Genomic DNA, 9,658 nt, shown 5'->3' with positions numbered 1-9,658 from the left:
CAACGTAGCTTCTAATGTTTGCTTTAATTTCATCTTCATTTGGTGGTGAATTCACCCTTTTTATTTCTGATACTAATAATTTGGTTTTCTTCTTTAAAAAAAATGAAAGTAATCAATGGTTTACCTACTAGATTTTTTAAAAATAAAACCAGCTCCTAATTCTATTTATTACTTCAAAGATTTCCTTAATTTCAACTTTTATTATCTCCCCTTTGATTTTCAGGATTTCTAAATTAGGGATTTTTAATTTGCTCTCTTTCTATTGTTTTTATTGCCATCTCAATTCATTGATTTGTTCTTTCTCTAAATTATTGATATAAGCATTTAGCAATATAAATTTTCCTCTAATTTAACTACTTTGGTTGTATCACATAAATTTTTGTATGGCATCTCACATTGTTGTCATTTTCTTTGATGAAATTGATTGTGTCTATTTATCTCTTGACTGACTTATTTGTAAGAATTAGATTAAGTTTCAATTAATTTTAGCCTGTTTTCCTGTCTCTTTATTGAATATAATTTTTGTTCCATTATGATATTAAAAAGTGGGCTCAATATTTTTACTTTTATGCATTTAACTCAGATTTTATGCCCTAATGCATGGTCAATTTTTGTGTATGTAAATTGTATCACTTAGAACAATACATTTTCCCATTCATTCTTCAGAGGTCTTTCATATTTTAACTTTTCCAAAATTCTCTTCACCTTTAACTTCTTGGGGGTTTTTTTGGTTAAATCTACTTAGTTCCTTAGAGGAGAAAGTTGATAATCCCCCATTAGTGTATTTTTACTCTGTATATTGTCCTGTAACTCATTTAACTTTTCCTTAAGAAAAGAATTTGGATGCCAAATGATCTGTTTCATATTTGTTTAGTATTGATTATTTATTTGTCTTTGATCCTTTTAGCAAAATGTAGTTTCTCTGCTTATCTCTATTATTTAGATCAATTTTTGCTTTTACTTTGTTCTGAAATTATGAGGGATAATCCCACTTTTTGCTTTTTTTTAACTTCTGCAAAAACATAATAGATCCTGCTCCAGCCCCTCACCTTTACTCTATGTGTTGTCTCTCTACTTCAAGTGATTTTCATGTAAACAACAGATTTTAGGATTCTGGTTTTTGATTCACTCTATCTGCTTCTGTTTTGTGAATGAATTCATCCTGCTCACAGTCATAGCCATGATTACTAATACTATATTTCCCTTTATATTGCTTTTTCCTCTTCATCTTTATTTTTCTCTCCTTTCATTCTGTTCCTCCTCAAAAGAATTTGGTTTCTGACCTGCTGCAATCTGCGTTTCCTTATTAGCTTCATTCTCCTTCCAACATCCCCCATACACTATTCCTCCAACTTTTCTGTAGATAAGACAGATTTTATACCCTGTTGAGAGTGTATGTTATTTCCTCTTTGAGCCACTTCTGATGAGGTTCTAGTGTTGCCTGTTACTCTTCCATTCCATGAGAGAAAATTTACCCCAATATTTCACCCATCTTTTGCTCAATGAATCCCTTTTCTCACCCCTATATTTTTTCTGGATAGCATCCTATCATAGTCTACTCACACCTGTACCCTCCATTTACATTTCTAACTGTCCTGATAAAGATAAAGTTCTTAGAAGCTGAAACTACCTTCTTACCATTTATGAATGTAACAGTTCAACCTTATTGAATTCTTATGATTTTTCTTTATTGTTTACCCTAGGATTTCAATCTGGAACTGCCTATGAGCAACATCCCATGTTTCCAGTGCCAGGAAAGGGTCCCCTTTAATTTCCTTCTATCCTCCTTATTTAGTCTGTGGGCTGAGAGCCGGGGGAGCTTCTGCCATCCATTTAGTCACTCCATAGGCTTGCTGTTGCCTTGCTAGGCAAGGCTTTTACTGACATGGCTTGGACTACACTGAAACAGTATTCATTTTGTACCATTTTTCCTTCTTTTCTTAATATACTTTATGCAACCTCTCCTTTACCTTCATCTCTATCTATTCTTGTTTTTCATTGTTCATCTGTGTATAAATTTTTGTCTTTATATTTGCAGTGTTGAGCACTGTGTTTTGCTCATATTGGAGTGGAGTGGCTTATTTTCCAGTTAAAACCTCAGGTCTATTTCATATGATCTGCTGTTCATAGTGCTAACACAGTTTCTTGTTCATAGATACAATAAGGCTTCTGTTTGGTATACAAACATTTGACTGAGCTAGCAGAAACACGTTAGAACAAAAGATGACCACCTTCCTTAAAGTAGCATCATCCTATTCAAATAGTGTAAAAAGTGCTAAAGTTTAAAATGCGTTATTCCTCTGGAGGAATGCTAAGGACAACAACTTGATTTTATTTTGTTTTTTTTTTTAATTAAGGAAAGGATGAAGATCAAAGAAGGGAATGGATTGGTGCTGGGTGGATGGATGAAGATAAACAATAGAGTTTTTTTCAATTCATTCTTTTCTATTAAAACCAGTTTTGGAATAGATCAGCAATTTAAAAAAAGTTAATGGAAAATTGACACCTCCCAAAATGGGAAGATAGTGAAAACTAAGTCCCAAGTCACAGTCCCACATGAGCTCTATCCCATGAATGATAATGAAAGGTCTGGTAAATGTGTACACTGAGTCACTATCAATTATCTTTGAAAATGGAGAATAAGGCACATGTCACAGAACTAGAAAAAGGAAATATGCACAAAATGGAAGGTGAATTCTTAAGCTGTAGTTTATTTGTTTGAATCCTGAAAAAATTCTAAGAACTATTTTACAAAAGATGATTAATAAATATTTAGGAGAGAAAGCAGTATTTACGAAGGATCAATATGGGCTCCTCAAAAACAGGTCAGGTCAGAAAAACTTCATTTTCTTTTATTTAAAACTAGTATTTATTAAGCCATACATTAGCTGTCAGAGATACAGAGAAAAATTGAAAACAAATCTGTTTCTGCTGTTTCTGATTAGAAGTATAAGCATTTAGTAAATGTTTAATGAGAACCTACATTTCTCAAGATACATTATTTGAGAATGTTATTCATGGAGGCTTTTTTATGAAGCAGGCAAATATTTAATTATGTAAAGTAAACTTTTCAGTGCTCATAGGTTTGCAATAGATCCTCAAGTATACATCCCCAAATTGAAGCAAGAATGCCATAAATAAACATATGAAAGTAATTCCACAGTGAAAGAAAATGTGCAATTCAGAATTTCATAATGAATCAGATTTTTGAAAGCCTTTTCTATTCTTCCCCAGAGTCTGTCAAGAGAGGGAAACAAGAATGGATGTGGTTTCCAATCTTTCAGCAGTAACATCTGCTACATAGCAGCCCAATTATGAGCACATCTGAGGAAACATCTGTAAATATTGCCTGGGAATAGTTTTTTCCTCTTAATCCTTTCTTTTGTTTTTAGGGTGTATATTAATATATTTGTTGTATTAGCAATACTAATATAATGAAATATTTATGGGTGAAGATGATGTTAATATAGCACCAAGAATTTCTAGGATCTAGTAAAAATAATGATGGTCATGGTGCTATTTTTATTTTTTATTAAAGATATTATTTTTGAGTTTTAAAATTTTCCCCCAATCTTGCTTCCCACCCACACCCCACAGATAGCACTCCATCGGTCTTTACTTTGTTTCCATGTTTTGCCTTGATCCAATTTGGCTGTGATGAGAGAGAAATCATATCCTTAAAGAGAACAGAATTCTCAGGGGGTAACAAGATCAGACAATAAGATATCTGTTTTTTTCCCAATTAAAGGGAATAGTCCTTGTACTTTGTTCAAACTCCACAGTTCCTTATCTGGATACAGATGGTACTCTCCTTTGCAGACAGCCCCAAATTGTTCCCAATTGTTGCACTGATAGAATGAGCAAGTCCTTCCAGGTTCAACATTACTCCCATGTTGCTGTTAGGGTGTACAGTGTTTTTCTGGTTTTGCTCATCTCACTCAGCATCAGTTCATGCAAATCCCTCCAGGTTTCCCTGAAATCCCATCCCTCCTAATTTCTAATAGAACAGTAGTGTTCCATGACATACATATACCACAGTTTGCTAAGCCATTACCCAATTGAAGGACATTTACTGGATTTCCAATTCTTTGCCACCACCAACAGGGCTGCTATAAATATTTTTGTACAAGTAATGTTTTTACCCTTTTCCTCATCTCTTCAGGGTATAGACCCAGTAGTGGTATTGCTGAGTCAAAGGGTATTCACATTTTTCTTGCCCTTTGTGCATAGTTGTAAATAGCTCTCCAAAAGGGTTGGATGAGTTCACATCTCCACCAACAGTGTAACAGTGTCCCAGATTTCCAACATCCCTTCCAACAATGATCATTATCCTTCCTGGTCATACTGGCCAATCTGGGAGGTGTGAGGTGGTACCTCAGAGAAGCTTTAATTTGCATTTCTCTAATAATTAATGATTTAGAGCATTTTTTCATATGGCAATGGATTACTTTGATCTCCTCATCTGTAAATTGCCTTTGCATATCCTTTTGACCATTTGTCAATTGGGGAATGGCTTTTTGTTTTAAAAATATGACTCAGTTCTCTATATATTTTAGAAATGAGTCCTTTGTCAGAATCATTAGTTGTAAAGATTGTTTTCCAGTTTACTAATGTTCTTTTGATCTTGATTACATTGGTTTTATCTGTGCAAAAGCTTTTTAATTTGATATAATCAAAATCACCTAATTGCTTTTTAGTGATGTTCTTCATCTCTTCCCTAGTCATAAACTGTTCCCCTTTCCATAGATCTGACAGGTAGACTAGTCCTTGATGTTCTAATTTGCTTATAGTATTTTTTATGTCTATGTCCTGTAACCATTTGGATCTTATCTTGGTAAAGGGTGTGAGGTGTTGGTCTAATATAAGTTTCTTCCATACTAACTTCCAATTATCCCAGCAGTTTTTATCAAAGAGGGAGTTTTTATCTCAATGGCAGGACTCTTTGGGTTTATCAAACAGCAAATTAGTATAATCCTCTCCTGCTTTTACACCTAGTCTATTCCACTGGTCCACCACTCTATTTCTTAGCCAATACCAAAAAGTTTTTATGACTGATGCTTTATAATATAATTTTAGATTGGGTAGTGCTAAGCCACCTTCATTTGCATTTTTTTTTCATTGAGCTCCTGGCAATTCTTGACTTTGTATTTCTCCATATGAATTTACTTACAATTTTTTCTACCTCATTAAAGTAATTTTTTGGAATTTTGATAGGTAGGGCACTAAACAGATAGTTTAGTTTTGGTAGAATTCTCATTTTTATTATATTAGCTCTCCCTATCCATAAGCAGTTGATATTTGCCCAGGTATTTAAATCTGATTTAACTTGTGTGAGAAGTGTTTTATAATTGTTTTCAAAAAGAATCTGAGTCTGTCTTGGCAAATAGACTCCCAAATATTTTACACTGAGGTAACTTTGAATGGGATTTCTCTTTCTGGCTCTTCCTGCTGTTTCTTGCTAGACATATGTAGAAAAGTTGAGGATTTATGAGAGTTTATTTTATAACCTGCAACTTTGCTAAAATTGCTAATTGTTTCCAGTAGTTTTTTAGATGATTTCTTGGGCCATCATGTCATCTGCAAAGAGTGAGAGTTTTGTCTCTTCCTTCCCAATTCTAATTCCTTCAATTTCTTTTTCTTCTCTAATTGCTGATGCTAACATCTCTAATACAATATTGACTAGTAATGGTGATAAGGGGCACCCTTGTTTCACCCTGATCTTATTGGGAATGCCTCTAGCCTCTTCCCATTGAACATAATGCTTGTTGATGGTTTCAGATAGATACTGCTAAGTATTTTAAGGAACAATCCATTTATTCCTAAACTCTCTAGTGTTTTTAATAATAATGGGTGCTATATTTTGTCAAAAGCTTTTTCAGCATCTGTTGATATGATCATATGATTTCTGATATGTTTGCTGTTCATATAATTGAGTATACTAACAGTTTTCCTAATATTGAACCATCCCTGCATTCCTGGAATAAATCCTACTTGATCATAATGTATTATCCTTGTGATGACTTGTTGTAGTCATTTTGCTAAGATTTTATTTAGGATTTTTGCATCTATATTTATCAGGGAAATAGGTCTATAATTTTCTTTCTCTGTTTTAACTCTTCCTGGTTTAGGTAACCGTACCATGTTGGTCTCATAGAAAGAATTAGGCAGAGTTCAATCTTTCCCTATTTTTCCAAAGAGTTTATATAGGATTGTAACCAATTGTTCCTTAAATGTTTAGTAGAATTCACTTGTGAATCCATCTGGCCCTGGAGATTTTTTTTAGGGAGTTCAATAATGGCTTGTTGAATTTCTTTTTCTGAGATAGGGTTGTTTAGGTATTTAATATCTTCTTCATTTTACCTTGGCAACTTATATTTTTGTAAATATTCATCCATTTCACTTAGATTATTAAATTTATTGGCATAGAGTTCGGCAAAATAATTATTACTTTAATTTCCTCCTCATTGGTGGTGAGTTCACCTTTTTCATTTATAATACTAGCAATTTGGTTTTCTTCTTTCTTTTTATTAATCAAATTGACAAGAGGTTTATTAATTTTATTGTTTTTTTCATAATACCAACTTTTGGTTTTCTTTATTAATTCAATGTTTTTTTTGCTTTCAATTTTATTAATTTCTCCTTTAATTTTTAGAATTTCTAATTTGGTATTTGGGGATTTTTGATTTGTTCTTTCTCTAATTTTTTTAGTTGCATGTTTAGTTCATTGATTTCCTCTTTCTCCAATTTATTCATATAAGCATTTAGAGCTATAATATATCCTCTGATAGTTGCTTTGAATGAATCCCATAGGTTTTGGTATGTTGTTTCATCATTATCATTATCTAAGGATAAAATGGTTAATTCTTTCTGTAATTTGTTTTTTGGTCCACTCATTTTTTAAAATGAATTTATTCAGTTTCCAATTTGTTCTGGGTCTATATCTCCTTGGCTCAGTATTGTATATGACTTTTATTGCATTGTGATGTGAGAAAGATGTATTCACTATATCTGCCTTTCTGTAGTTGATCATTAGGTTTCATGGTCAATTTTTGTATAAGTTCCATGTACTGCCGAGAAAAAGGTATATTCCTTTCTGTCCCCATTCAGTTTCCTCCATAAGTCTAATATCTAATATCTAATATCTAATTTTTCTAACAATCTATTTACCTCCCTAATTTCTTTCTTGTTTGTTTTATGATTTGATTTATCTAGATTTGATAGAGGGAGGTTGAGGTCTCCCACTAGTAGAGTTTTGCTGTGTATGTCTTCCTGTAATTCTTTCAGCTTCTCCTCTAAGAATTTGGGTGCTGTCCCACTGGGTGCATATATATTCAATATTGAAATGACTTTATTGTCTATGGTACCTTCTAGGAGGATAAATTTTCCTTCTTTATCTCTTTTAATGCTTTCTATTTTTGCTGCTGCTTTGTCTGAGATAAGGATTGCTACCCCTGCTATTTTTACTTCTGCTGAGGCAAAATATATTTTGCTCCAACCTTTTACCTTTACTCTATATGTATCTCTGTGCTTCAAATTAGTTTCTTGTAAGCAGCATATTGTAGGATTCTGGTTTTTAATACACTCTGCTATTTGCTTTTTTTTAAGGGAGAGTTCAATCCATTCACATCCCTTTTTCCCTTTTCCCTTCCCTTCCTTTTGTTATTTTCCCTTATTTCCCCCACTCCCCTTCCCTTTCTCCATCCCCCTCCCCTTTTCCCCTTTTAATACATGAAAGGTTAGTTGTTTTGTAAGTTAACTGAGTATGTGTAGGTTGACTTTTAGCCATGTCTGATGAGAAGAAGATTCAGGTGTTTCTCCTCTGCTCCCTTCTTCCCCTCTATTACCATAGGTTTTTTGTACCTCTTAGTGTAATGAGATTTCTCCCATTCAATCCCCTCCCTCCTCCTGTCTCTTTCCTGTCCCACTTTTTAGGGAGGTAATGTATTTTTGTAGATCCTTCTATCTGGGTCATAGAACATTCTGAGTGTCTGTCCCTTCTAGTTCTGTATATTCTATTGAATACAGTCAAAATTCCTGAGAGTTATTATAGTCTTTCTCCCAAGTGGGATTAAAGCCAGTTACATCCCATTAGATAGCAATCTCATGGATAGGTCATGGATGTTCATCATTTCTGGCTAGTTTTATTAACTCTGTTAGAGTTACATTTCTCAGGATTTATGAGAGTCTCTTTCCTCCCCACCCATGCTGGGATATAGCCAGTTTCAACTTACTGGATTGCATTTTTTTCCTTTTACTGCCCCCCCTTTTTGTTTTACCATTTCATATGTCTCTTGAACCTCCTGTTTGATGTCCACATTTTCTGTTTAGCTCTGTTCTTTTCATCAGAAATTTTTGGAATTGTTCCATTTTGTTAAATGTCCATCTTTTTCCCTGGAAGAGAAGGCTCAGCTTTGCAGGAAAGTAGATTCTTGGCTGCATTACAAGCTCCCATGCTCTTTGAAATATCTTGTTCCAGGGCCTTCGATCCCTTAAAGCTGATGCAGCCAGGTCTTGTGTGATCCTTCCTGTGGCTCCTTGATATTTAAATTGTTTCTTTCTGACTGCTTGCAGGATTTTCTCTTTTATCTGATAGTTCTGGAGTTTGGCCACAGCATTCCTTGGTGTTTTCATTTTAGGATCTTTTTCTGGTGGAGATCGATGTACTCTTTCAATAACTACTTTGCCCTCTGATTCCATGATATCAGGGCAGTTTTCCATCACTAGATCCTGTAATATTAAGTCCAGACTTTTTTTCTCTTCAATGTTTTCAGGAAGTCCTATAATTTTCAGGTTGTCCCTCCTCGATCTATTCTCGAGGTCAGTAGTTTTGTTGATGAGGTATTTTACATTTGCTTCTATTTTTTCTAGTTTTTGATTTTGTTTAACTGACTCTTGCTGTCTCATGGAGTCATTAGTTTCTGTAGACTCCATTATTTTTTGGTGGGAGGAGTTTTCTTCTATAACCTTTTGCAACTCCTTTTCCAATTGGTCAATTCTACTTTTGAAAGAGCTTTCCATTTGACCAGTTGAGGTTTTGAGAGTATTAATTTCTTTTCGCATTTGCTCGTTTGAGGATCTGAGAGAATTATTCTCATTTTGTAGTTGTTCAGTTGATGATCTGAGAGATTTATTCTCCTTTTGTGTTTGTCCAATTGTACTTTCTAATGTATTAATTGTTTCTCCCAAATTTTTAAGCTCCTTCCTTATTTCTTCAAGGAAGTCTTTCTGTGCTGCAGACCAGATTGTATTCTCCTCAGAGGTTCCAGGTATCTCTGAGTCGGGGTCTTACCCTTCCAGGAATTTTTCTGTGGATCCACCTTTGCACTGACTCATCTTCATTTTGCTAAGACCTTGAGTTTGTGGGGGGCTGGTTCACCTGTGCTTGAGATCGCTGAAGGCTTTACTGAGTGCAGTTTCTCTGGCTGGCCAGTAGGAGGTGCTGGTTGCCCTCTCTGGGGTGTCTGTGACCTTGGTTGTGAGGCCTTCTCCCTTTGCCTGAAGGCAGGGGTTGGAACTATTGAATTCTTTTGCCTTCAATCAATGGTGGGCTTTACCCTGGCCTGAGGTGATTCCTCAGCTGGGCTGGTTCTTCTGCTCACACACCTGGGCCTGAGGCAGAAGTAATTTGCCTTTGTTTGAGGCGAGGCCTCTGTGCAAT

Source organism: Macrotis lagotis, chromosome 4, assembly GCF_037893015.1.
Source record: "Macrotis lagotis isolate mMagLag1 chromosome 4, bilby.v1.9.chrom.fasta, whole genome shotgun sequence".
Lineage (NCBI taxonomy): Eukaryota > Metazoa > Chordata > Mammalia > Peramelemorphia > Peramelidae > Macrotis > Macrotis lagotis.
The sequence above is the reverse complement of the archived record's forward strand: the minus strand, read 5'-3'. Positions refer to the sequence as shown.